Below are 27,254 nucleotides of genomic sequence, written 5' to 3'. Positions count from 1 at the left end.
ATATGTCTAGAAAAAGCAGCTCTGATGGTGGTATGAACCATGAACATGGTGGTATAAGCACTTGTATCCCTGGTAGAGTTAAACACTTAGCTAACTCTCCTATAAATGGGACTTAAAACTCTTTAACTTTGGCAACACTGTATTCAGTGCTTACATTTACAATTTTCTCTTAGGTGGAGTTAGCAATTCACATGCCTACTTCACCATCACAACTAATAGTTATAACCTTATTTCTTAAACCCTGGCTCAGTCTTAATTCAACTATACCCACTGTTCCAGAGATTTCAGAAACACGAGCACTTAATGCATTTGTTCTTGTGCATCTTTAGTGCTGCTGCCAATACTGAACACAACTGATTGGAGCACTGACTTACACACAAGTTGATGAACCATTTGATACTACTGTGTGTGGTTCTGTTAAAAAATGAATAGTAAAGGCAAGGTGTTACATTACCAGAATCAAGGCTAGCTGCATCTGTACAACCGGTGTCTTTCAAAATCACAACTGCTCTTGTATGAATGTCGCTTTATTTGCACTAGCACCAAAAACAAGAGACGCCTGACAAAGTGAGAGGAGCCAAGCCTTGCAATTCATGAATCGTCACTTTCTATGTAGGGGATGTCACTATATTTGCTTTCAACCATTGACCATTGCTTCACAGCTTGATCCAGAATCTCTAGGGAGAGACGGTGAGCAAAGTCCATCACTGCAGGGCTTGCTGAAGATGACATCCCAGACTTTGTCTGAAATTGGGAAGATTTATCTACGTTACCTCCACTATATTCGCTGACTTCCCGGCTTCCATCATCTAGAATAGTGTGTGGGAAGGGGCTTTTGGATTTAATACAGCCCATGGTACAATAACAGTAAATGGAAGTTCAATTTAGCTGCACGGTCAACCTTGAAGTACTGTCCTTCAGAGGGCTCGAGAATGCCACTTTCTTGAAAGCAGAGATGAGAATATGTCTCTCTCCCAATATCTGTGGAGAAAACGTTTTACATGGTAGGGTTTAGATAGGTTCTTGTTTTTGGGTTCTACTCTAAAAGCGGATTTTTAAAAGACAGATTTGCTAGACAGAGTTTAAGAAAAATATAATTTGTTTTCTATTTAGGCCTTGAAAGGTTTTAGGCAAATGGCAACCACTTACAACAAAGGACTCTCTCCAAACACCCCCTCCCCAATTTAGAACATAAATACTAAAAAGTTTAGTTTCGTAACTGTTACCCACACTAGCTAAATGTTATTTTCAAGTTTAACCTGAGTTGCTCAGTACACCTCAAAGGCTGGTCCTGGATATGAATATAGAATTGTATTCAGTGCTAGCCCTACTCAGAGTAGACCTACTGAAATTAATGCCCATTAATTGAAATGGCTCTATTCTTAGGATGTGTTGGATACCACCCATGGGCATAATTTTAGCCTAACTGGGTTTAGACTGCTTTAGGATACAATTAATGCTAATGACAGTTTAGTGGTACCTGGATAAACCTCCATGGTTAAGAGTAGCATCAGGCTCACAAACTCCTCCCCTGTCCTGTACAGCCAGAAGGACTTTTTAAAAATGGGGCAGGGAACTTTGGCAGCCAGCCTGCATCTTCAGAACCTCCGAAATACAACACAGCAGGGTAACAACTTACACAAGAACTTTGACAAATGAAGCCACACAGTTGGATGGAAAGAGCAGACAGACAAGTATTGGAGAAACTAATCACAAAAGAAAGACTCAACATCTCAAACACTTTCAGAAACTTTATGAAGCCACGTGAAATTACTTTCGAGCACAACTTTTCTCATTGGAGTGTGTTCTCATTGGAGTGTGTTCAACATTAAAGTGTGTGTTTGAAACGGCCATATGTGCTGCCACCTTACTGGTTCTTAAGCCCCTCTAACTTTTTATCCTTGTAAAGCAAAAAAGAATTTCATTTAGCACACTGCCCAGCAGCTAATTCCTCCCTCAGAAGACTTAAGAGGCAGGACAACCAACTAGGAGATGACAACACTAGCACTTGCAAGTGCCATTAGCAGCCACTAGCATCCTGAAAATACAGAAGGCTCAGCAATGTCCAACACTACTACGCAGTTGGGATTTTGCAAACCTCTGGCAATGCTAGACTATTAATGACCTCTTATTAAAGGAGGGATGAGGAACCTCTGGCTTGAATTTGGCCTGGTGGGGCGGTCCTTATTATTATTATTGATTGGTATGGAAAACAGAGCTTGCTTTTGATGCTGAATTCAATGCATGCACTGCTGGGATCAGATCCTCTTGGGAATGGATCCCTGCCAAATGGAACTTGCACTCAGCCATAGATTTAAATTGCGTGCTGACTGCAAAACCTGCTTTTGGCAGTGATCTTTGGAGCTCTGACTTGAAATCAAATTCAAGCCAGGGCTGCAAGTAAGAGTAGTGAGCACAATCAGATCCCCACCCCTGGTTTAAAGGATTGTATCTAACCAAGTTCTCCCAGGCCTTTGGCTAATTAAATAATCTATGGCCTTTTAAACTGGGGGGAGGGGGGTTGTTTGTTACTACCGTATGTTAGTTATTTTTGCATTTTTAAATTGTGAACTGCCATGTGATCCTTGGATGAAAGATGGTATAGAAATTTAATAAGTTTGTGTTGCTAATGAACTTGCATATGAATTTTAAGAACTGGCTGCAGTTTCTGGCAAGAAAGGAAAGGTGTGAAAGCACCAATTGTGGGTGAAACAGGCTTCTTCATTCATAGGTATGTACTTTATTAGGATCAATGCATTTTGAATTAGGAACTTTTTCAGGGGCACTATGCAGTTAAAATAACAAAAAAATCCTCAACCATTTATATTGCAGAGAGTTCCTGAAGAAGATTCCTGTCTTAAATGCATTTGGCCTAATAAAGTTACCATCTGTGTACCTAAAGGTTTCCACTCATCTCTTGCTTCCACTGTCTAGCACACACACCTGTTCCACAACTATAGCCAGAATTTTAAAAGCTAACAACTAGTATTTTAAACACACAGTACAATACTCAGACCAGAAAGCTCAACAGCAGGCTCTAACAGTTAACTAGATACAAGCAGCTATTGTCATATATGTCCCAGAGAATGAGAGCAGCATAGTAGAGATGAAGAAAAGATGGACATCCAGTAAAAGACAATGATCACCTTAACTTTGTCAGGTAATTGTTAATGAAATATCCCAGTTCAGAAGTATTTCATGGTAGGCGTTAAAGGAATTTCTTGGACAGAAACTGCACCTGAAGAAAAACTGTCCTTTACGTATTCAACACTACAGAGCACTGAAAGCTGTCTTATGACAAGTCAGACCATTTGTCCATCTGAGTGGCAATGGCTCTCTAGGTTTTCAGACATGAGACATTCCCAGCCATGATCCTCAGCATACAAAGCAGATGCTCTAAGGCAGGCGTGGCAAACTTATGGCCCTCCAGAAACTACACTTGAACTAAAATTCCGAATATCCTTGACACTGGTTATGCTGTCTGGGGCTGATGGGAATTGTAGTCCAAAGCCACTCCCGACATAAGGGGGGGGGTTGCGGGCTCACGCCCACCTACATCCGTGTGGGGCTGGCTGCGGCCCCGCACGACTTGGGAATCCTTGGGCTGCGTCCTTCCCTGCGCCAGCCAATCGGCTGGCGACAGGGGCAGGGCTAAGCATGTCATATAAGGTCAGGGCAGCCCGGGATCGCAGGATTTCCCAAACTAGGGTCTCCAGCTGGTTTTGGACTACAATCCCAACCACCCCTGACCTCTGGATGATGGAAGTTGTAGTTCCAAAAACAACTGTAGACCCAAGTTTGGGAAATCCTGTACTAAAATTTGGCTAAGAAGTAACTGATTCCACATGCAAGCTGTAGGAAAGTCTATCACTGTCCTGATTATATATATAGGGAGGGTAATGTTTAAAAGCCCTTTACCACGTGCAAAACTCCTAATGCATGTACTGCTTGTGCACCAGTCATGCTCTCAGGACCTATAGTGTTGATGGATGCATAGGTTTTTAAACATGAATGAATCTTACATATAGTTTATAATAGATACTTTTCTGTGGCATAGAAAAAATACAGTCTTAGCCAATTTAAGTCCAGGTGCATTTAACAGATAACAAGGGAATTTGCAGCACTAAGTTGTCAATCAAACTGTCAGTCCATGTTCAATATTTTCTGACATGTCTTCAGCCTCCTAAAGCAGAGTGGCTAATCAGTGCACCTTCTACTTACCATACAGCAACTCCAGGATTAGTCAATTAACATAAGCCAATTTTATGATTTGGGGAAAAAATGGCTTTTGTAACCAGTCTGAAAAAGCATTTTAATGACAGAAGTTCAGCATTGTTTGAAAATGAATGCAGACATTGGGTTGTTGGTATTAGACATCCAATGTCTAACTAGTTGACAGGTCAAAGAAAATGGTCTGCCTAGCAGTTCCTTAATATGTCTTAAAACATTTCTTTCAACCCTACCTGGAATACACAAATGAAGAAATAATTCCCTTATTCCTGTTAGTGAGGGGACTCTTTTCATTCCACTATTCATTTTATTCATCTAGAAAACCACTGAAGAATCCTACTCCCAAGTACTAACCTCCAAAGAGACTACTACTCAACTGCATCTGTACTATATAATAAAAAAGGTCAGACTTTGGGATTTTGTACTAAGGCTCCGGTGTTCTGCAAAAACTCAAAAGTATATCAGATAAAAAACTCCAAAGTATATCAGATAAAATCCTATGATTGATATTCTGCAAATACACCACTTCTCCACAACTTGACTCAAATTATGCTTCACACAATGGCCTGATACAGATGTAATCCACAAACACTGGTTTGCTGTTACAAGCTTCAAGATTGCACATGAAAGGAGGATATTTAAAACTTTAACTCCTGGTGTACATTGTTTACTTAAGACTTCTAAAAAGCTGTTGAGAATATCCCATGCCAAAGACTCCTGGGTAGACTTAGCAGACATGGGGTAAGGGAAGAGACCCTCTAATGGATCATTAACAAGGAACAGAAAACAAAGTCCCCTGTGGAAGGATATAGAAAGTGGAGTCCCTCCAAGGATTGTTATTGGGATCTATGCTTTCTAACTTGTTCATATATGAGCTAGAGTTCGAGGTGAGCAATGAGTTAGCCAGGTTTGCTGATGCCAAATTGTTCAGGATGGTTAAAGCAAAAAAAAAAGACAGTAAGGAGCTCCAAGAGTATCTGTCCAAACTGAGTAAATGGACAGTAGAATGGCACATGTAAGTCAGTGAAAGCAAATGTTAATAGATGCATGTTTTTTGGAAAGGGGGGGGGGGAATCTTAATTTCACATATGAGCTAATGGGGTCTTCACTGTCAGTGACTGGCCAGGAATGAGACATTGGCATCATAGTGGATAGCTCAATGAAGATGTCAATTCAGTATGTGGCAACTGCAGACAAAGGTGAATTCCACATGCTGGATCATGCAGAAAGAGATTGAGCAATAAATCTCCCAATGTTATAATGCCACTACACAAACTAGGGTGCAAGCGCACTTGGAATACTGTGTATAGTACTAATCACCTCACCTCAAAAAGAAATTTGTAGAGCTGGAAAAAGTTCAGGAAAGGGCAAACGGAATGATCAAGGGGGAAAAGAAACTCCCCTATGATAAAAGGTTACAACATTAGGGGTGTTTTAGTTTAGAAGTAGTGCAAGTAAAGGGGAACCTGATAAAGGTGTACAGTGGTACCTTGGGTTACACATGCTTCAGGTTACATACACTTCAGGTTACAGACTCTGCTAACCCAGAAATATTGCTTCAGGTTAAGAACTTTGCTTCAGGATGAGAACAGAAATCATGCGGCAGCAGCGGGAGGCCCATTAGCTAAAGTGGTGCTTCAGGTTAAGAACACTTTCAGGTTAAGCACGAACCTCCGGAACGAATTAAGTACTTAACCCGAGGTACCACTGTACAAGGTTGTACAGAGTGTGGAGAAAGTGGACAGAGGGAGGTTTTTCTCCCTCACATAATACAAAAACAATGAAGCGGAGTACTGGATGATTCAGGACAGACAAAACAAAGCACTTTTCCCCCACCCTGCATAGTTGAACAACGGAATTTGGTCCCACAAGAGGTAGTGATGATGGCCACCAACTTGAATGCCTTTAGGAGGACTGGAGAAGTTCATGGAGGAGAAGAGTATTAATGGCTGCTAGAAACAAAGGCTGTGTACTGCTCCCACTGATGGAGGCAATACAAATAATAGTTGCTGGGAAATGCAGATGAGGTTCTGCCTGCAGGGTTCCCATGGGCATTTGTTTGGCCACTGTGAGAACTGGATGCTGGACTAGGTCCTTCTTTTTGAGGACTTTGAAGGAGGAGGGGAACCCAAACTGATGAGATATACAGAAACTACTGAAGAGAGGGCAATAGGCATTCAAGAGCAGGCTACAATTGTGGAAGTATGGCCAATAATTCCTTAGCTTTAGGTTAGTAGAACTACATCATCACAAATTTCAGTTACATCTACTGAATAAATCCTATGGATTCGAAAGGACTTGCTCCCAGGTAAGTGTTTGTATAGGATTGCAGATAAAATCACTAATTCCATGGGGTTAATCTTGAATTTGGCTCATGTTTTGAGCAACGGTTGTCTCACATTTCCACATTCTTTCTATACAACTATGTGACTGGAAGCAACATGCAGTCTAAAATGACAAAAGCCAAGAATCTGAACATTCTGCTCAGGCTGCTATGTTCTACATTCTGTGCCATACAGTTTTTCTACCCCTGCTTATTTCACTTCATTAAATTAAGCATACTGAAGCCTAATTGACCAGCTGGGCATGAAACATTTCTCTCATTATGATTTACAGCTCCTAAACAAGGCCTTGTCTTTGCCAGAATACTCTGTCCTAAGACTACAGTTAGATGTGCCAAATACCTCTTTTGAAAAGGAAAAATCTAGCTACGACCTTTTCCTTAAGCGTTTATGGAGGCCACTTACCAATTAGTATCTTGCTTTGAATGTATTTCTCCAAATGATCCACAGAATAAGAGGCACAACTCGCAGTCTAGGTTCCTGTGTAACAAATAGAGAATTTGTTCTTGTTAAAACTAAGCAGCCTCAAATGAACAAAGCTGCCCTACCACAACTCCTTACCTCTTTGCCTTAACAGTTCTGACAGGTCAACTCTATTCATGTTTATTCAAATGCAAGTCCCACCAAGTTAAATGGGATTTACTTCTTGGAATGTATGTTTGTGATTGCAGTTTTAATTTGGCAAGCATTTTAACCAGAAATGTGTTTTGCTTTTAAAGTACAGTACAGTCCAGAAGAGCCAAAGCACATCAGTGTATTAATTACTAAGCCTTTGATTCTATCTCACCATGCTTGCACCTTATAGTATAATTGTACTATTGCATTTTAGAAAATAACACCACTGTTATCTTTTAAGATTATGCCTACAATAGACAATTTTTCCCATGTAGAATATAGTGTACACCAAGAATTTATGAGGTTTGCCTTGAACTATGCTACAGAAATGCTTTTATCAGTATGCTAGCTTTTTTTAATCTTTCAGCATTAAAACGGTAGCTTGCGTATTTACATACAGCATCATATGTCCAATGACAAATCTATGGTAACATTCTACCTTACTGTCCCGGAGCTAGTCTCTAAATCTTCTGTGTTGCTGGGATGTTTTTGCTTATTTCAACCCAACACTGTGTGTTTCTCTGGTAAAATACAGTTTTAGGAAGGATGTTCGGGTTGCCTTTTAAATAGAATTGCATCTTCTCAGAATATCTAGAAGTTACATGTGACAGTGTTTTAAGTGGTGGGAAGATGCATTTTGATTTTAACACACACCTACCATCACCACCTATCCAGATAGAAAACCTGTAATGTGTTGAGATTATAGCTATTTTAGAGTAGTAAGGAGAACTAGATCTATTGCCATATTAAACAATAGTAAGAAATGGTCACAATCACTTAATGCAGAGGTTTTAAATCTTTTTGAGTCCACAGCTCCCTTAATCAACTACCATCTTTCTGCAGCACCTCTGTGGGGCTCAGGAGCCCAGTTATGTTACCCCTTGCCTGCAGAGCTACCAGCCTCTCACCCTTTCCCGAACACCCACCCTTGTGTAGTGTTCCCTCAACCTCCTCTCCTCTCTTCCCCTCCCCTCTCCTTGGGAGTCCTCTGGGCAGTCTCTGAGCCCCACTGCCCCAAAGAGAGGTGCCTCCTAGAGGCACAATTCGCTTGCGGAGCTTATAGCCAAGGATGTTGCAATAAACAACTGTGCACGCCTTTGGTAGGCAGAGACGTGAAAGGGTATCAGAGGAAGGAGGGAAAGAAAGAGGGACAGATATTTCCACTTGGTATTAATGTTTCCAAATTGTGTGGTTATCAACAGCATTTTTAGAGTAGTCATAGTATGTAAATATTTCTGTATACCGTATTTTTCGCACCATAGGGCGCACCCAGTTTTTAGGGGAGGAAATCAAGAAAAAAATATTTCTCCCCCAGCCCCAAAGAGCAGCGTACAGGCTGCACACATCCTCTCCCTGCCGGAGGGGTTGCGCGCGGCTATGGCACAAGCCAAGGCAGCAAGCAGGATGGATCCCGCTAGCTGTTTTGGCTTCCCCTTTAGCCCCGTGCTGCCTCTCCTTGCCAGGAGACGCTGCGCAGGGCTAAAGAAGCCATAGCCCCGTGCAGCCTCTCCTTGCCGGAGGGGTTGCGCGCAGCTATGGAAGAAACCAAGGCAGCGAGCGGGATGGATCCCGCTCGCTGTTTTGGCTTCCCCTTTAGCCCCGTGCAGCCTCTCGTTGCCGGAGGGGGTGCGCGCAGCTATGGAGCAAGCAATGGCAGGGGGCGGGATGGATCCCGCTTGCTGTTTTGGCTTCCCCTTTAGCCCCGTGCATCCTCTCCCTCCCGGGAGAGGCTGCGTGGGGCTAAAGAATCCATAGCCCCGTGCAGCCTCTCCTTGCCGGGAGACGCTGCGCAGGGCTTTCCTGGCTTTTCTGGGAGGTGGGGGGATTCCCTCACCTTTCGCAAAACCGGCAGAAGCCACGCACACTTTAAAAGGGCTGCACGGCTTCTTCTGGCTTTCCTGGGAGGTGGGGGGATTCCCTCACCTCTCACAAAAGCCCGCAGAAGCCGCACAACCCCTTTATAAAGAGATTGCGGCTTCTCCTGGCTTTTCTGGGAGGTGGGAGAAGCAACTGATGCGGCCAGTCAGTCCCTTCTCCCTCCTGGGGAAAAGCCCGCAAGAGCGCACAGAGCTTGTGTGTGGCTCTTGGGGGCTTTTCCCGACTGCCTCCCCCCTGCATTCGCTCCAGAGGACGCACACACATTTTTCCTTTTTAGGAGAGAAAAAGTGTGTCCTATGGTGCGAAAAATACGGTACTTTTATAAAGCAGTATACGGTATTTTATTTTGCCAAACTATTCTATTCTTTAGTACTCTGTAAAGTGCAACAACAGTGAAGTTTATTGTACTTTGAACAGGAAAGTCTGTACTAAATTCCATGGCCTTGCTTCTAAACCAACTTTACTTTCTGTTGGCTTGCACAATCTCTCTCTAATCTGCAATCCACATGGATTTAGCAACTATTTTCATATCAGAGATACTCCAAACATACTGCACAATCTTGGGAAGATAGAAGCAGCCATGCCACATCAGGCCAAAGATTCACCAAGTCAAGCATTCTGTTTCCCACAATCAATAATTGAAAGTAACTGTCCACGCTACACCCCTCCCCCTGCAACTGGCATTCAGTTCCATACCACTTCTGAACTTGGAAGATGCATACAGAGTTCATGACTGACAGTCACTGATAGATTTATCCTTGATGAATTTGTCTAATCCTCTTTTAAATTCATCTAAGTTTTCTGTCATCACCATATCTTGTAATAGCAAATTCTATAAAATTAATTATGGGCTGTGTGAAGAAGTACTTCCTTCTTATGTCCTGAATTTCCTGGCTATCAATAATATTTGATTAACCTGTGTTTTGATATTATGAGAGAGGGGAAAAACATTGCTCTGCCTGCTTTCTCTACACCATGCATAATGCTGCCAGTCTCTATCATGTCCCCCTTTAGTTACTTTTCTAAACTAAAAAGTTCTAAAGCTTGTAGACTTTTGCCACAGGGCAAGTGTTTATTTTGACTGCAGTATTCTATGCCTTTCACTAATCTACAATATTCTTTATGAAGTGGGGAAACCAGAGCTGCACACATTATTCCAAGTGTGTCTGCACCATGGATTTGTATTAGGGCACTATGAACTTGATCACTCATAATTCCTCACATAGATTTTACATTTTTCGCAGCTACCACACACTGCTTTAAGTTACCTACCACAATCCTAGTATGTTTCCCCTAGTTAGTCACTAGCAGTTCAGAAGCCATCAGTGTATATATGACATTAAGAAGTTTAGGTTAATCAGACACACTGAGCTGCATTTGCCATTTTGTTACCTATTCACTTAGTTTCAAGAAATCCTTTAGAAGGTCTTCGCAGTCTGCTTTGGTTTTCAACACCCTGAGTGATTTGGTTACCTAAAGGCTCACTTCTACATCCAGATCATTTATTATTAAGTAAAAAAGCATCAAATAGGAAGGACCCCACTTCCTATTTCTCTAGATTATGAAAATCATTCCCACTCTCTTGCTGTTGAAGCTGCTACCAACCCATAATAATTCTCATTCTCATTTCCAATAATTGGTAAGGAGCCTTTGGGGAGAGAAGTCTTTCATTAAAAAGAAAACTGGAACTATACCGTTTCTATTGGACCACACCTATATACATGTTGATGCCACCAAAGACATATAAAAGGATGGAAACGCAGAACTTCCTTTTGCAGGAGCAAGGAATTTTCTCCTCAGCAAGACTTTTTATTTTATATGCTTAATAATCCTGTACTTAATAATGCTTTCCACCAATTTCCCTGGAACAGAGATTAAACTAACTGGCCTGTCATCCCATACACCTAATCTCTCTAACAATTATTACTAGTTTTACATCATGTATTTTCCAATTCTTCAATCCAAATACTATCCTTAGGGACAGGCTGCTTATTTTTGTTACAATATACATTTTAAATCTGAATTCTTTAAGAATTCTTGCCTAGATTCCATCTAGATAGATGACTTGATAATTTATCAGTGAACTCTAAAACTTTTTCTCATCTCTTGGACTCATCTTTTAGGCATCCATCTTAAAACAAAAGGAACAAACAAACAAACAAAAAAACCCCAGATCCAAGCACATCTATGTCCTACATTTTCTACAGTAAAGAGTTGCCAAGATTTTGATTCAGCTTCCCTGCAGTCTCCACATCCCCCTTTGCCACTCATTTTATCGTCTCATGTTTAATTGCCTCTCTAGCTGGTTTCCTATTTCTGATACAATTAAAGAGATCTGTATCGCTGATTTGATATTTTTAGCCATATACTCTTCAAATTCTTTTTTCACTTGCAGAGTCTTGCTATCTTGCATATGTTGTGCCAGATCTTGGGCTCTTTCTTCTCATTTGGACAAGAATTCTATTTCTGAAGACAACCTTGCTGTTTATAGCTTCTTTTAATTTACTTCTTAACCATGCTGGCATCCCCTTGGATTTATAGGTACTTTTCCTGCTCTTTGATATACATTCTAGCTAAACTTCTATTTATATAACCTTCAATAACCTTTCACTCATGGAGGAAGTTGACTCTCTCCTTTCCACTTCCTTGTAACTAAATCCATCATTTTCTTTTTAAAATAAAATGGCCCCTTTGAAATCAATAGTAGCCATGCTGGACTTTCTTGGTACTTTTCCACTCAACTGATGGCAACCCAGTTTCCAGTCAGTTCAACATTGACATCTCACACCTGAGAAGTGAAATGAACATTTCTGTACAAGAAGACTCTGCTTTATCCTGTCTCAGGGATTGATTCAGGAATTATCCACCTACAAAGGCAAGGATGCCCATGATAAACTCTCAGGCTTAGTGCTTTTTATTCTCTCAATTCTGCATAACAGTGCCCCAAACTTATTCTGTATAGAACACTGTTTCACATTATATGTAACTGATACATAGAAAAGACTTTACAACCTGAAAAAAGAGACAATGCATGTACTTTTGTAAATCAAGAAAATATAACAAACAAACAAACTGCCCAAGAGTTGCCACTAATGCCAGTATCTTCCTAGTGTGTTGACAATACTGTGCTATTCGGCTGAAACAGCCTATGTTAGGTAACTGGACTGGTCTACTGACTTAACAGACTGAACAAGCTTCCCAGACTCTTCAACCCATTGATTTCCAAGGCAAGAGGATTGGCATTTGTATTTTTTGAAACTGATAAATAAGCTCTCAGCTTCTCCTTACATTTTCTTGGCCCTTAGAGCAGTATACTAAAAGCACTAACATTTAGACAGGTGCTCCACAGCTAACTAAATACTAGCCAGGCTTAACACAAACAGCAACCTAATCCCGCCACTTTACTGTTACTCTTTCATATAAATCAACTGCCCCACTCAGAGGCAGAGATGGTAATATGGCACCGTGAGCAAGGACAAAATTTGTTGCCATTCCCATAGCTATTATTTTCACAGTTGTTATTATTTTGCTTCCCCTCAGCTTGGTGCCCTGTGCAAGGAACCACCCACAATGCCCTAAATCTGGCGATGCCCCCCAATTTTAACCAAACTATCCTGGGTTCCATTTCAATGTGCCCATAAGCAACTGTGTCCAAGGAAAATGTTTACATGAACTTAAGAAGCTAAAAACCTATCAAGTCCAGTATCCTGGTCTCACAGTGGCATATCACATGGTCTCTGATGAGAATTTCAAACACAGCTCTGTGTAAGACGCACTTGTCCTTGGTTTCCAAGTGACTTCAAATCAAGCAGCTGAAAGACTCTGCCCTTATCTGTGTATTTTCTGCATATTCACATATGCCTCAGCAACACCTGTGCAACCTCCAGAACTTCTAGTTGCACAAGTGTAAAGCTACCAATTATTTAATCAGAAATTACTATGAAGCTGGAATGGGTCACCAATCAACCTAGTCCTATGCACAATTTATTAAATTTAGTGAGACTTCTCACACAAGTTGTTACAGGTGTACTTCATTTTCCCACCTTAGAAACAAGCAAGAAATGATACAACTTGCCACTACAATTTGAACCACTTTTAATGGAAGAATTTAAGCTTCTAAGAAAAGCACAAAACTTTCTAGCTGGACTATCTGCCTATCCTTGGTTACACAGCTTGGGGAGTGGTTGCACTTGCAAGCTACTGATTTGGGATTTTGTAGTGCCCCCAGTCCGCCTTTAGCCACGTTTGCTTAGCCAGCGTCACATTTTGCTGGCTTTCCCTTCATGAATTCTTCCTTTCCCAATTCCGTCGCTATTTTTTTAAAAAGGGAGTGGTGACAGGTGGAATCAATGAAGCCCCACCGATAAACTGGTGACAAGAAACAAGTGTCAGGCTCAGCCAGCCCAGTACCAGATGTCTGCTTTTCACCGCAGCACAGAAAAAGCGGGCGAGGAACTGCACGGCTGGAGCCTCGAGTCCTAAGCCTGATGGACAGCTTAACAGGCATCAAAGCCCTTTGACGTAGGGTGTTTTGCATCTATCTAGCAGAGACTGAAGGATGGCTAGCCCCACCTGCTCCTCCCGAAAACACAGGGCTGCACAAGTCACTAAGCCATTACTTCCAGCCTGCAGACGACTCCAAAGCCCACCTTTTGCAACGGAGGGTTGCTATTCTTATTGAAACCACTTACCCCGCCTTAGTTTTGTTGGCTTCAGAGAAGCTAAGGGAAGTAGGTGGTTTGTTCCCTTTCAACTACTTGGTGGGGGGAGGGGGAGGAATGGAGTGGATTAGAAATTAAGCACCATGGGTGGGGCTGGGGCAACCCTGTGAACGCAAACAGCTTCCCGGATACTTTTATCGTGATGGGCAATATCTATGCAGAAAACACGTCAGCTGTACCCGATCAAACCGCGCAGATCACTCTTCACCCCCTGGTGGCCCAGGAACGTCTTACAGCCTTATTTTGGGGGCAGCGCCCTCTCCTCTCCTCTCCTCCCCGCCCAACTCCCTTCCTCCTCGGTGTCACTCACGTTGCTCGGCAGAGAGATTGCTTCCCGGGGAGATGCACGCATGCTGCGGAGCTGGGCTGAAAGAATGCAATCCTCCAACTCTGCTATGCCAATCACCCACATTCCCGAAAGGGCAGCGGCAGCAACAGCAGCCCCTCCCGTGGTGGATAGCTTATGGAAAAGAGCAGGGATTTGGAGGACAGGGCGTCCTTCTGCTTAGGCTACTCACTCTCGTCTTCGAGGCTGTTGCTGCAGCTCCAAACGCCGCTTGCCTGGAGACAAGGGAATGCATCTTTTACAAGTATACTGCGGGCCCAAGTTCGGGCTCACTCCAATGCAACAGATTTTAATAGCTCCTATAGACTAGTCAGATCAGCAATTGAAACTGCCGGTTGTTCAGAAAACCCCAACCACCTCCGTGCAATTCATCCGCCCCTTATTGCGCTTGACCTGCACGATTAACCGCCCAGTCGCCAAATCCCGCCAATCACACAGCACTGCGGCGACACCTGGAGGTCGAGCTAAGAAGCTTCGTCTAATGAAACTGACAATTCAAGGAGGAGCCCAGTTGTTGCTGTTTAAAAATATCAATTTGTTAGCAAGAGGTTTGTCAGAGAAAGGCAAATAAAATTAGAGAAGAATGGTCACACTTTCCAGAGATATACTTTGAAAGCTAACATCCCATTTCTCTGGGGGGGGGGGGGTTAGACAGTGTGCAACCTTTCACCTGTAATTAGTTGCAATCTAGTTCAATTATATATTTTTATCTGTTGGCTTTACTACTACTACTACTACTAATAATAATAATTAATTCCTTTTACCCCAGCCTTCCTCAGCTGTAGTCTAGGCTGGCTCACAGAAATAAAATCTTTAAAAATAAGTATTAAAATAACAATTCAAAGTAACATAAAATACAATGCAGGAGTAACAGTCATCAATGAAATCAAAACAATTCCAGAAGGATCCAGAAATAGTGCAGGAGACAGCCTGAGCTCGACAAGGATGCAGCAGCATGCCGTAGAATGGTTCTGATGAGAATGTGGTGTGCAGAGCCTATATATATGTAGTATGGAATCAAGGTTTGCACCTGCCTGCACACCCCGCCCAGGCAAGCTTGTCCTAGCAGACAGTCTCACACTGGATTTGGTGAAGACCTACATGTAAAGTCCAATGTTTGTAGGCCTGAGGATCCTGATTGTTTCCCTGATTTTTAAATTTATTTTTAGGTTAGGTTTTTTTCATGATTCCAAACCTAGCCCTCCTCCCTCCAGTTCAAAATTGGGGGATGGCTGGCTGGAAAGAGTCAGATTTCGTTTGTTCCTTATATATCACTATTGCATTTGTATTCATTCCACCTTTCCTCTAGGGAGCTCAAGGTGTCATTTTCTCCATCTTAATCCTGTGATGGAGGTTAGGCAGAGATACAGCAATTGGGCCCAAAGTCAGACAATGAGGTTGTGGCTAATTTTAACTTTGGTCTTTCAGGTCCACTTAATATCCCTTAACCTTATTCCTCATTCTGGAAAATAGATGTAGAAGTGAATAAACTGAGGGAGGGGTATAATCTATTCCCATGTCTGGGAACTCATGGATTCTCTTGCTAACAGTCCTGTTTAGCACCTTTAATATTAACCAGTTCAGGCTGCAATCGTGTCTTAGGGAGCAATCCCCATGGAATCCAGTGGGGCTTACTTTCATTTAATGTACAGCTTCTTTACCATCAACCCACATTAGAATTGGGATCCCTTCTTAACCAAAGCAAGACACTTTTCAGTTTAGCTATTTGTCAAATCGCAATGCTTGCATGTTCACAGTAGCTTTACAAGGGAGGATGGGGAGAAAACCAGAACAACTTGGCCAGACTGCTTTGGCTACCAGTTCTAGTGGGCACCAGCACCACTGCACAAATCCCAGTTATTATCCACCTTGGGGTCCCTGTGCTAGCTAATTGTTAAAAATAACAGCAGCAAACATATATGGCCAAACTTGCCTAGTTTGGTCCTTAAAGACATTTACTCTTTTAAAAATCCAATATTCTCTTTGAACACCATTTCATGTTAGCATTGTGGCGATACAAAATAAGTTTGGTTCACTGTTGGCATATTGTGTTTAAGTTATTCAGTAGTGCCCTAATTTAGAACCATTTTAATGAGATACAGCCAGTAGTTGTCTCTTACATAGTAGCGATAAACCCAGGGGCACATAATTGATCTCTAGATCTCTAGTTATTTTGGAGCAGCCAATTCTTCTCATTTAAAAATTGGTTTGATGCAATGTATGCCTACAAATGGATGATGCAGAAAGCATTCAAGTTGTTTAAAAGAAACAAGCCTAAAGCAGTAGTAGTCTTCCAAGGGTAATTTAACTCACAAGGTCCAAGTGATGATTGATTTTGCTATATAAAAATGTTAGTTAAGGTGAAGAATAAAACTGAGATTTACAGTGCCCCCCCCCATAACTACTACAGATATCACATGGTGTATTGATTTGCTTGGTGCTTGCATTTCAGGAACTTTGGGGAGCAGAGTTTAGGAATTGAAGTATAAATTGCAATAGCTATGCTGCGACATTACAAATTTATAAGATCAATTATCACTAATGTTTATGGCATATCATTTACTGGAAGGTGCCAAATACTTGATGCTGATCAGCATTAAACATTAAATTTAATAACTCTTTAATGGTTGCTTTTCAACTGGAGCTTGCTATTGTCTGTTCCTTACAGCAAAGTCTTTTCTGCTTTTTCTTAAGAAATAATAGTATGAGACCTGAACAAATATGACTATAAGGCACAGCATATATGCACCAGCTGTTTTACCTAGCTTATGTCTTAGGACATACCAGAAAGTAACAGGAATAGCAATCTGGTTGTCATTGGTATTAATTATTAGACTCCCACTTCCATTGTTACAAGTAAGTAATTACTGCATTAAATACAGATGGACATCACAAGACACACTGCCCATTTGTTCTGTTTATGTGAAGCAGCAAGCTGGAGCAATTCCCTGCACAAATATCTAATTGCAACACAGTACTCTGCAATGTCACTTCCATTGAAGAGGCAGGGTAATGTTTCTCTCTGAAACAGGTCTATTTGTAAAGGAAGGATCTCAGCCAAATGTTGTAAATGGCAGATTGGATGTTTTACCTAGTAATCCATTTATACAAGGAGAAAGCTGAATCTTCTGCTTCAAGCACAGAGCTGCAGTGCTTTCTCACAGGTATCGTGGGGATCTCATTTGCTAGTAGCAGATTACTAACAAGCATATAGATTCTGCCCCTTGCCTTGGATACCATCCTAGAACTACAATGCAAATCCTTGCATGCACACTTCAATTTATTATAAACAAAAAGCATTTAAAAGTATAACTGAAATCAAAGCTTGAGACAGATCCTGTAGCATTTTAATTACTCATTTGGCAGTATTTTAACCATATTTTGTGTTCAATTTACAGAACTGTTTTAGGTTAAAGAGAGTATATGGCATGTTATCTGCCAAACAGCAAAGGGATTAACTGTGCAGAGGCCATTAAAATACTCCAAAGAGGATCAAAGTGATTTATGACTGAGAAATCAGAAACTAGGAACATAAATAGCCGAGAAATCAGACTGACAGCTGTTTTTAAAAAATCAGGAATCAACTGGTTGATAGACCTGTGTGATGTATCAATACATTGCCCAAAACCAGTATGAGGGCCAGACCACAATGAAGTTTAAAGGAGCTGCTTGCCCATGCAGGCAGTCGAGGGAGGAACAAGCTACATTGGCCCTGGCAAGGTGATGTCTCTGCTTTTTAAGATGCTGTCTAGGTTTGCCATTGCTTTTCTCCCAAGAAGCAGGCGTCTTCTAATTTCATGACTGCTGTCACCATCTGCAGTGATCATGGAACCCAGGAAAGTAAAACCGGTGTCTGGACTTAGAAGTAAAGCAATGGAATATATGAGATCTGTTTCAACACTCTTAATAATATAGAAGCAAACATTTTATTGATGAATACTGACTTAGATTCCTAGAGCTACTTTAGGTGTAATAACTGTAATCCCCCCTTCCCCTTGAGCAGCAGACCCCATGTCAGGGCTAGTTCTACCAACAGGCAGAGGGAGGCAGTTTCTTGGGGGCACTGCCTCTCAAATAGCTGATTAAGGGTACAGTGGTACCTCTGGTTAAGAACTTAATTCGTTCTGGAAGTCTGTTCTTAACCTGAAACTGTTCTTAACCTGAGGTACCACTTTAGCTAATGGGGCCTCCCGCCGCCACGCGATTTCTGTTTTCATCCTGAAGCAAAGTTCTTAACGCGAGGTACTATTTCTGGGTTAGCGAAGTCTGTAAACTGAAGCATATGTAACCCGAGGTACCACTGTATAGTGAAAAGGGGTTGGGGACATAGTGTTATAGGGGACATGATGATTCTGATCCTACCTGCAGGACTGTTTTCTAAATATGGAACTTGGAAAATTGCCATGGGTTCTATGGTATCCTCCAGGCATATTAACATCTACATGAAACTACTTGAGGAAGCTGACTAACACCAAATAAGACCATTGGTCCATCTAGGCAGCAGTGCTGGCTGCTTTTGTAGGAGCTACCACTAAGACCCTTCCCAGGTAATCCTGCCACACACTTCAGATGTGAACTTGGAGAAGTGTCTTTAATGAAGATCTTAGTGTACCAGGGGTACACTGTGAAAACAAGCAAACCTTTACTACTAGATAATGGGACATTTGTTTATAAAACTTGATAATCCAAGATGGTGTTGGATTATTGCAGCTCCCAAACAAGTGCCTAGAAGAGTAGGCTGGTCCTTCAGAATAGAGAAACTAATTATCTCTAGATACAATGACTAATAGAACTGGATCTAGTTCCTTTCCTTTCCATTCACATTTTGCTTTCAGCAGTCATCTGCTCAAAACAAACATTTCCATTATTTGGTGCACATACACACACATGCACGTATACACACTCCAAATGACTATAGTGACTGGTGATTTTAAAAAGCTGTACCTTAAACAAGAGCTGTAGTAACTTTTCAAACAATTTTTGTTGCTGGTAACAGTTCTGATCTCTGACAACCTCTTGCCACCACTAACTGTCATCTCTTGACTAGACAGGAAAGGTTTCCTAGGCAAGCATTGTTTATACAGCCATTGTGACACAATTGCTAGCTTCAGGGCATTTTAGGATGAGTTTCTGTGTTTAAGAGCTTACAGCCTTTCTCAACCTGTGGATCCCCAGACGTTGTTGAACTACAACTCCCATCACCCCTAGCTAGCAAGGCCAGAGCTCAGGGATGGTGGAAGTTGTAGTCCAACAACATCCGGGGACCCACAGGTTGAGAACCACTGGAAGCAGAGCCCATGAAAGGTAATATTAGCCCCTGAGGGATTTAATATATATATTTGTGAATTCAATTATAGCTTTCAGCTTCTGCATGTCTGTCATAGAGATGAAGGAGTTATCAAAGCACAGAACGTGTAGATGTGCAAAAACTTACTCCTTGCCAACTAGGCTGGGCAAGGCAAAGGCTCCCACATGGGTTCCATTGTGCCCTGCGAAGTTCTTGGTTCACCCCTAGCTGACAGAGGGGTAGAGAAAGGGAATCACTGCAATTTACAAGTATTTCGTCCTTCTTACTAGTTGCATCAGGCAGACTTTCCATATCTAAAGAGGATGGAGGGAACACACTTCATCTGGTTTGTGTACTTTTCATACATGTTCACTGGCAAGTCAGTTCCATTCCACTTCTGTGTAGATTTTTAAAGAAAAATTAAAAAGAAACCCAGAAGCTTTAGTGAAAGCAATTTTTTAAAGTCCTTACAAGGTGGAACACCTTTTTCTTTCTTTCTCCTTTTAAAGGTATTTTCAAATTGCTTGGAAGAGCTCATAAATGCAACATGTGGAGGTACTGTATTGGCCCAAATATAAGCCGCACCCACGAATAAGCCGAACCTTTAAAATTCAAAGGGGGGGGGGAGAGAAAAAGACAATACCTGAATATAAGCTGCTCCCTTAAAATTCCACAGGCACTCACACCCGTAAATGGCAAATGCAGAAGAAAATCCTATAGGTACCATTCACCCGCACTCCCAGGCTGCTTCCTGGGGGGGGGGGGGAGCTGCACCACTTTGCTGGAGGCATAAGGTTGCACATATAAGCCACATTTTAACCTTGCACAGTCGAAATTTTGGGGGAAAGTGCAGCTTATCTTTGGGCCAATATGCTATGGGGGGGAAATGCCATTTGAAATGCCTCAGGAAGTGACTTGGCAATTGTGTAGAGAAAAAGCTGTCTGCCCTCTTACACCTATGAAATCTTCTGTGACTTTCCAAATAAAATAAATTGTATCCATTTTGACTTGGATTCCTCTTCAGGGATTCAAATCTTCTTTGGATATGGTGCTGTGTTCTTGGCTTCATTTTATCCATTTTGTTTACCACATGTTGCTGCCCAAGGATGTGGAGAAACTGCTTGCTATTGTTCAGCCATCCATATGTACTCAGATACTTTCCCCATGTTGAATCCTCTGAGAAAAGATGGTTCCCAGTCATCTGAACGGTGTTGTGGTGAGGCCATTATTGAAGCCCTCAGCTTGGGATAAAATTCATGGTCTTTTGTCATCTTTACTGGCAATGCTCAGAATTACATAACTGTGACTTCCAGTGTCCACTAAAGAACATGTCAATTAAACATGCACCTTTTGCTTGCAAGCTGCACAAAAGTCTAGAAAGATGACATAATCATATCAAGACAATTTATTTCCATTTTTAAAATAAGAATCACCTTGTTTACAATTATACTGATTTGTTTAAAGGTTTCATTTTAGATGAGTTGGAAGGTGGAATGATGGACAGGGCTTTACAAAGTTGCCCTTTTGGGCACAATTATCTTTTCCTTTTTAGATATAAAATTATATTAAGTATAAAAATATAAATATAAATTTGTTTATTTAAATAATTCTGAGCCTAAGGAATAGGGTAAGCAACACATTTAATACACAAAATAGGGCTTGCGGTGTAGCAGATGATGTCACACAAGGACTTGGGAGACCAGGATTCAAGTCTCACTGAGGGGGGAAATTAATAAATTAAATTAAATATTATTTTCCAATAAATTCTGCCAAGAGATGTCTCCTCAAATCCCTTGTGTCTTTGCATCCTCTCCAAGATATGAAGGGAGAAAATAAAGTAGCAAAATCTTTCAATCAGCAGCCAAAGCCACTAACCAATTGTGCCGCAGGGAGTTTTATCCAATCCTCCCCCCGGAAAAAACCAGAAAATTCATGGGTGGCAGGACAGAGGACAGGAAAAATAATGCCTAGCTGTGGCCACACAGATATTGTAGACTATGAGAGAGCAAGATCTTGAAAGCCTTCAGATAAAGACACATAAAGATATATTCCATTAAGCATTACATACATATAAGTACAAGCAAAGCAATATCAATAATAAATAAATAAAATCATGAAAATGCAGACTTAAGTGTAAAGGGTAACTGAATAAATAGGGAACATGTGGTTAAATTAATTATTGTTAATGCTACACATGATTGTGTTAAAACACTAAGTATGAGCTGAACTGTAAAAGGGTTAAGTGAGTGGTGGAAAGGACTATGTTCAATGATGTTATTTAAAATTGAGCATGCATTTTTACTGTATTTTATTTTTACAAAGTTTAAAATTTAGTGAGGGAAATCCAGAGATTTTCTAACTAATGCATATAGGAACCAAAAATTCCACCAGAGGTCAGTATATATACACAGTACTACACAACTCAATGGTCTCCTTTTGATAATGTGCTTTATAGGAAATCTTCAGTATCAGAAGAAATGCAAGAAATGCACAGATTATAATACAGTGGTACCTCGGGTTAAATACGCTTCAGGTTACATACGCTTCAGTCTACAGACTCCGCTAACCCAGAAATAGTGCTTCAGGTTAAGAACTTTGCTTCAGGATGAGAACAGAAATTGTGCTCCGGCGGCACAGCAGCATCAGGAGGCCCCATTAGCTAAAGTGGTGCTTCAGGTTAAGAACAGTTTCAGGTTAAGAACGGACCTCCGGAACGAATTACGTACTTAACCCAAGGTACCACTGTGCTGAAAAGCTCTACACTTAAAGAAAACTTTTCCCCCCTTTTATCTTTTTGGTGGAAAGGTGTATTTCAAAATCCAAAGGATTCATGATGCTATGTAAAGGGGTGGTTACTTTTAAAAAAGCCTCAGGCAATAAATCAACACTATAAGTGAATATTTTTTTCACCATTTTATTATAATGATGCTTAATAGTTGTACGGTAGAACCTTGGTTGCTGAACATAATCCATTCCGGAAGACAGTTCGACTTCCCAAACGTTCGACAACTGAGGCGTAATTACTGGGTGGCAAATTCCTTTTAAAAAATGGAGAAACATGCCCTGGAAGCTGTTTGAAACAAGTTTTGGTTGCCTATGAAACCTAGAGATGACTTGGAACAAAACAGAACTGCACTTTAGGAGCCTGGCTATTTCTTCAGGATGAAGATGATGAAGAAGAAGTAGACCCTTAAAAAGGCTCCTTTTGGAGGAACCAGTTCTGTGTTCAGCTGTACAGGGTTAGTGGACTGAAGTAGTGGGGCATTATAATAAAGGGCAACCACTAGATTAAAGTTAGAGGAGATCTGATCATTACTGTGCTGAAAATCCATTGCAGCTGGAGTAGGCTGAAGGATGGGGGGACACCATAAGTTGTTCTGGCTGCACTGAGAACTGTGTATCCATAGGCTGCTGACTAGTAACCCCTTAAACAGGGACCCAACCACCCTCCCCATCCACAGGAGCTGAAAGGAACACTGATGCCTTACCAATGTATTGGGCCCTTCTGACATCAGTAGGAGCTCTACACCTCTGCTAGTGAGTGCTCTGGGTATATCGCTGCTGCTACTCCAACTGCTTAATCTTTTTTGTGGCCTTGCGGCTGTTGCTCTCTCCAGGACACCTATTGCCACTGAGGCAGGGTCCTCGGAAGCCATCTCTGTTGCATTTATGTGTCCAACTGGTATGCAGGTCTAACATACAGTATACATGCCTAAGATGTAGTAAACTCAACGGTTGTAAAGGAGGAAAGGCATAAAAATTGATGCAGTAAGGGGCTGACTGTTCAGAACCCCGTCATACAGCTGATCAAAAGATCGGGATGGAGCACTACTGCTCCAGTGCTTCAGAATGTAGCATTAGATCCATCTCCCTTGGAAAGCAACATTGGAAACTCAAGTGAAGAGGGGAAGGGGGGAGGGCAAACACAATGATCTTTTCTTAAGAGAGAGGCAGAGATCAGGAGAGTGTGCAGGAAGGCAACAAGATGGTGACTGGGGAAAAGCTAAAATGGCGACCAGAACAACAAGACAAACGACAAAATATCAAGAAACAAGCCTGAAGAAGAAATGCCCGAGAGAAAACACAACAAAGATACAGGAATTGGAAGACGGATACGTGATTGCATTCGCAAAGGCAGAACAGGTTATGGGAGTCGCCTGCATCCCAGTATGTTGTGCCTGCCCTTGACTGCTTGGTGGGATCACAGAACCCAACCTGACCTGATAGGCTTAATCTCACCATGGGAAATAGTGGAGGTTGCTATAATCCCCTCCTCCCATATTACCATGTTTGTGCACAGGTACAAGTGGACAATATCACACAGCATGGCAGCCACATGTCCACTCACCACCACCATCATATTGGAGTTTCTGTTTAAACAAGCAATGTCTTCAAGCAGTCTTGGCTAGTTTTCTATTAAAGGGCAGGAGGCTGAACTAGATGACATTGGGGAACCCTTCCAGGTCCTATCTTGTATGCTTCTATAATGATAGAAATAGAGAAACATGAGTCCCAGGAATAGGAAATTGCCTAAGGCTGCTAAAACTGTCATATGATTCCAAGTGGCCCAGTTGAAGTGGGTTATGTTCTGAAGGTAGATAGTTTACACAACTCTTTCAGCAAGTGCCAGTTGACACTGGAATATTAAAATACAACTATCATAGTAACAGCCATGCAAACTTGCTTCTTTTTATTAGTAACATTCACCTTGTTTTCATTTATTATTATTATTAATACCCTGCCCATCTGGCTGGGTTGCCCCAGCCACTCAGGGTGGCTTCCAACACATATAAAAACATAATAAAACATCAAACATTTAAAACTTCCCTATAAGTACAATGACATCATATAAAACCAGGAATGGCAGCACCAATAAAGCATGAATTGTCCCAACTGCATGATAGGGTATAATACACTATTGTAAAGTTGTCATATGGCACAGAAATGGGCAATTGCAGAAAGGGATTGAAGTTATTTCACTGATGCAGCATCTAAATGATATTTTTAGTCACCACCCACCAATTTAATTCAGCAACAACTCACACTTTATACATGGCATTAACCTATTATAGTGGCACTGGAAATTATAGGCAACATAGCTTGACTGACTTGCTGCATGTGGTCTGTTTAGGACACTGTTGCAGTAACATTAGCACATATATCTTTACAACTAAGATGTAACTGTCATAATTTTTAAAAGTAAATGAATGATAAAGTGTTAAGTGTGGCCATGATGATTCCCATCCAAAGTCTTTTGCTGGCATCAGAAAGTTGGCTGAACATGGACCTTTTTCCGTGAAAATATTAGCTCAGATATGAACGTCAGCATACTCACATTTTTTCCAGCATTTTATTACAATGACGCTTAATATTTGTACATTTGTTTCCACTGTAAATCTTGTTTCTTTTTAAATATTGTGTAACACTTCCTCTTGACTTTTACAAAGTTATATAAATCTGAAGGACATTTTAAAGCATTTTAATCCTTCCACAATTCTCAATATACTATAAGCAATGAATGAGATATAAATGCATGTATGCATATTTCTATACTAAGAAGATAAATAAAAGATGGAGAGGATACTGTAGGGTTCTCATTGAGTCCCAATACTCCCAATACTCTTGGGAGTATGGCATGAATAGAATTTGCTTGTGGAATGGCTACTGTAATCAACTAGAAGAGCAATGAATTTGTGCACAAAATGCTTTAGAATATAATAATTGATGTGTCAGGCCAACTGTCTTATTTAGCGCAGCAATCTTGTCTTCTCTTGGTGGCAAACAGTAGGTTACCTCTCCCTACCTGCGAATTGGCTGAGATTATGGGAGAAGAAAATGATGTTGAGGGAAAAACAAAGGGAAGAAAAGGGGGTTTAATGTAGCCTCCTAAAATTTGAAAATAGTAAGTTTCAGTTTGTGAGAGCATTCCACTGAGAGAGATTATAGGTGACACATGATGTAGCAGTGGTATGTAAGAAAGAGTTTTAGCAGACTACAAACATAGGAAGCAGTGTGATGCAGCAGCTACAAAGACTATGAGAAAAGATTCTAGACTGCGGCAACAGACTTATAGAAACCAGATCATGAAAAGTACAACTGTTGAAAGTGTGGGATATAACTTCTGAGAAAGGTTTGCATGGTGTTAAAGCAGACAGTGTATGGAACCTTCATTTTCCTAAACTGTTTCTGTGTCCTTTGATCTCTATGCTGACCCTTTCTTCAAAATCTTAGACTGATACTCTTAAGCTTGCATGTTTTTGCTTCCGTTTCCCCTCCCACTTTTTTTTTTTTACCTTACTCAGAGACATCATTTTGAAACTCTCTCTGCTGAAAATAGACGCTTACCTCTTTCTCTGGGTGGGCAGCAGTTGCGGGCTCTCATGCTTGGTCACCATCCCCAGGCAGTGAGAACAGAGTGCACATGGCTGGGTGGCCTTTGGGGGAATTTCCCCTGGCCGCCTGGCTTGAGTTGCCGCCAGATGCTGCACCCCAAATTAGCCAATGAGTCGCCTTTCGGGAGGGGATGCCTTGCAGGCTGAGAGGGTATTGGCTGCATGCATGTCCTCGCAGCCAGTGAGACACAAAAGCTGGCAGCACCATCCTGCCTCAGCGCAGTTGGCACTGACCCGGGTTTGGGGCAGCACTGTGACTCAGCCCACAACAAAGGAATAAACAAACCAAGGGACATAGCTCCTTTGAACTCCAACTTAGCTAGTTAAAACTAGAGAATTCTTTACCACCCAAGTATGTATTTCCAATAATAAACCTCTTTCTTATTTTTCCACCTCTCTCCTAACAAGGATTCACAAGCTGAAAGCCTCCAAGCTGTGCAGTAACTTTGCATATCAGTCAACAACCACTCTATTCTGCTTTGGTGAAGCATCAAGAGTACTATGTCCAGTCCTGGGCATTACAGTTTAAGAAGGATACTGACAAACTGGAACAACTCCAGAGGCAAGCAACAAGGGTGGTGGAAAAACTGGAGACCAAGCCATATGAGAAAAGATTTCTTCTCAACCTTTTGGAAGCAAGGGCAATTACTGATTTGGGGAAGAATGGACTAGGTGGATAATCAAAAATTTATCACAATTTCACTCTACATAATTTCATCGATAAACATGTTATTGGTAAGAAAATGTATTTTATGCTTATAAAGTAGACATTATAAAATGTATTTTATGCTTATAAAGTAAATAACTTAAGGCCACTGGTTTCAGTGGGTCTGCTCTACATACTCATAGCCTGACACATATCACCCCATGTGAACAAATGGTAATATTTATATTAGTAATGATTTTTATCCTACAAAATTTGAGAGTCAGATTAGAAAGGCATGGAAAACATGGGCCTTCTCAAAATCAATTATGTAAAGACTAAAGTGATAATCCTTGGTAGGAAACTGCTCTTTTCACAAATGATAATTAGGTAAAATTGATGCATAGGTCGATCAACTGTGGTCACTTTCCTCCATATCGAGGTCAAGGGATGAGGGATATGAAATAGATGGCTGCCTCTAAAAGTGGTGTAGGATTTGTAGTCTGCAATTTTGTTTCCACTAATGGACCAGGCCCAGTTCAAGGTATTAGTAATGGTGTACAAAGCCCAATACAACCTAGCAAAATACTTAAAGGCACACTACCTCTGATACTTTCAGATATCTGCAGGGTAAGTGCTGCTCATGGTGCTGTTGATGGGCACAGCACTGGCATGGGTCATGGCATTCTTGGCAATGGTTCACAATGTCTGGAACACATTCCTGACTGACATCAGAATTTCTCCTGCATTGCTGACATTTAGTTGCCATATTTATTTCCCCAGACTTTTTACTGCCTGAT

At 41.3% G+C, this 27,254-nt stretch overlaps 1 long non-coding RNA gene across 1 annotated transcript in view; it reads right to left on the bottom strand.

Annotated features, from left to right (window-relative positions):
- Positions 1-747: 747 nt before the first annotated feature.
- Positions 748-27,254, bottom strand: part of LOC308458371 — a 65,330-nt gene continuing 38,823 nt past the window's right edge. The window contains exons 4-5 of the long non-coding RNA XR_013977294.1: positions 6,978-7,052; positions 748-981 (exon numbers count right to left, since the gene is read on the bottom strand). This is a non-coding gene — a long non-coding RNA (uncharacterized lncRNA). The remainder of the gene's footprint in view (positions 982-6,977; positions 7,053-27,254) is intronic.

This window comes from Podarcis pityusensis (genome assembly GCF_964106645.2).
Source record: "Podarcis pityusensis genome assembly, chromosome: 1".
NCBI lineage: Eukaryota > Metazoa > Chordata > Lepidosauria > Squamata > Lacertidae > Podarcis > Podarcis pityusensis.
This window is presented reverse-complemented; position numbering and strand designations above follow the sequence as displayed.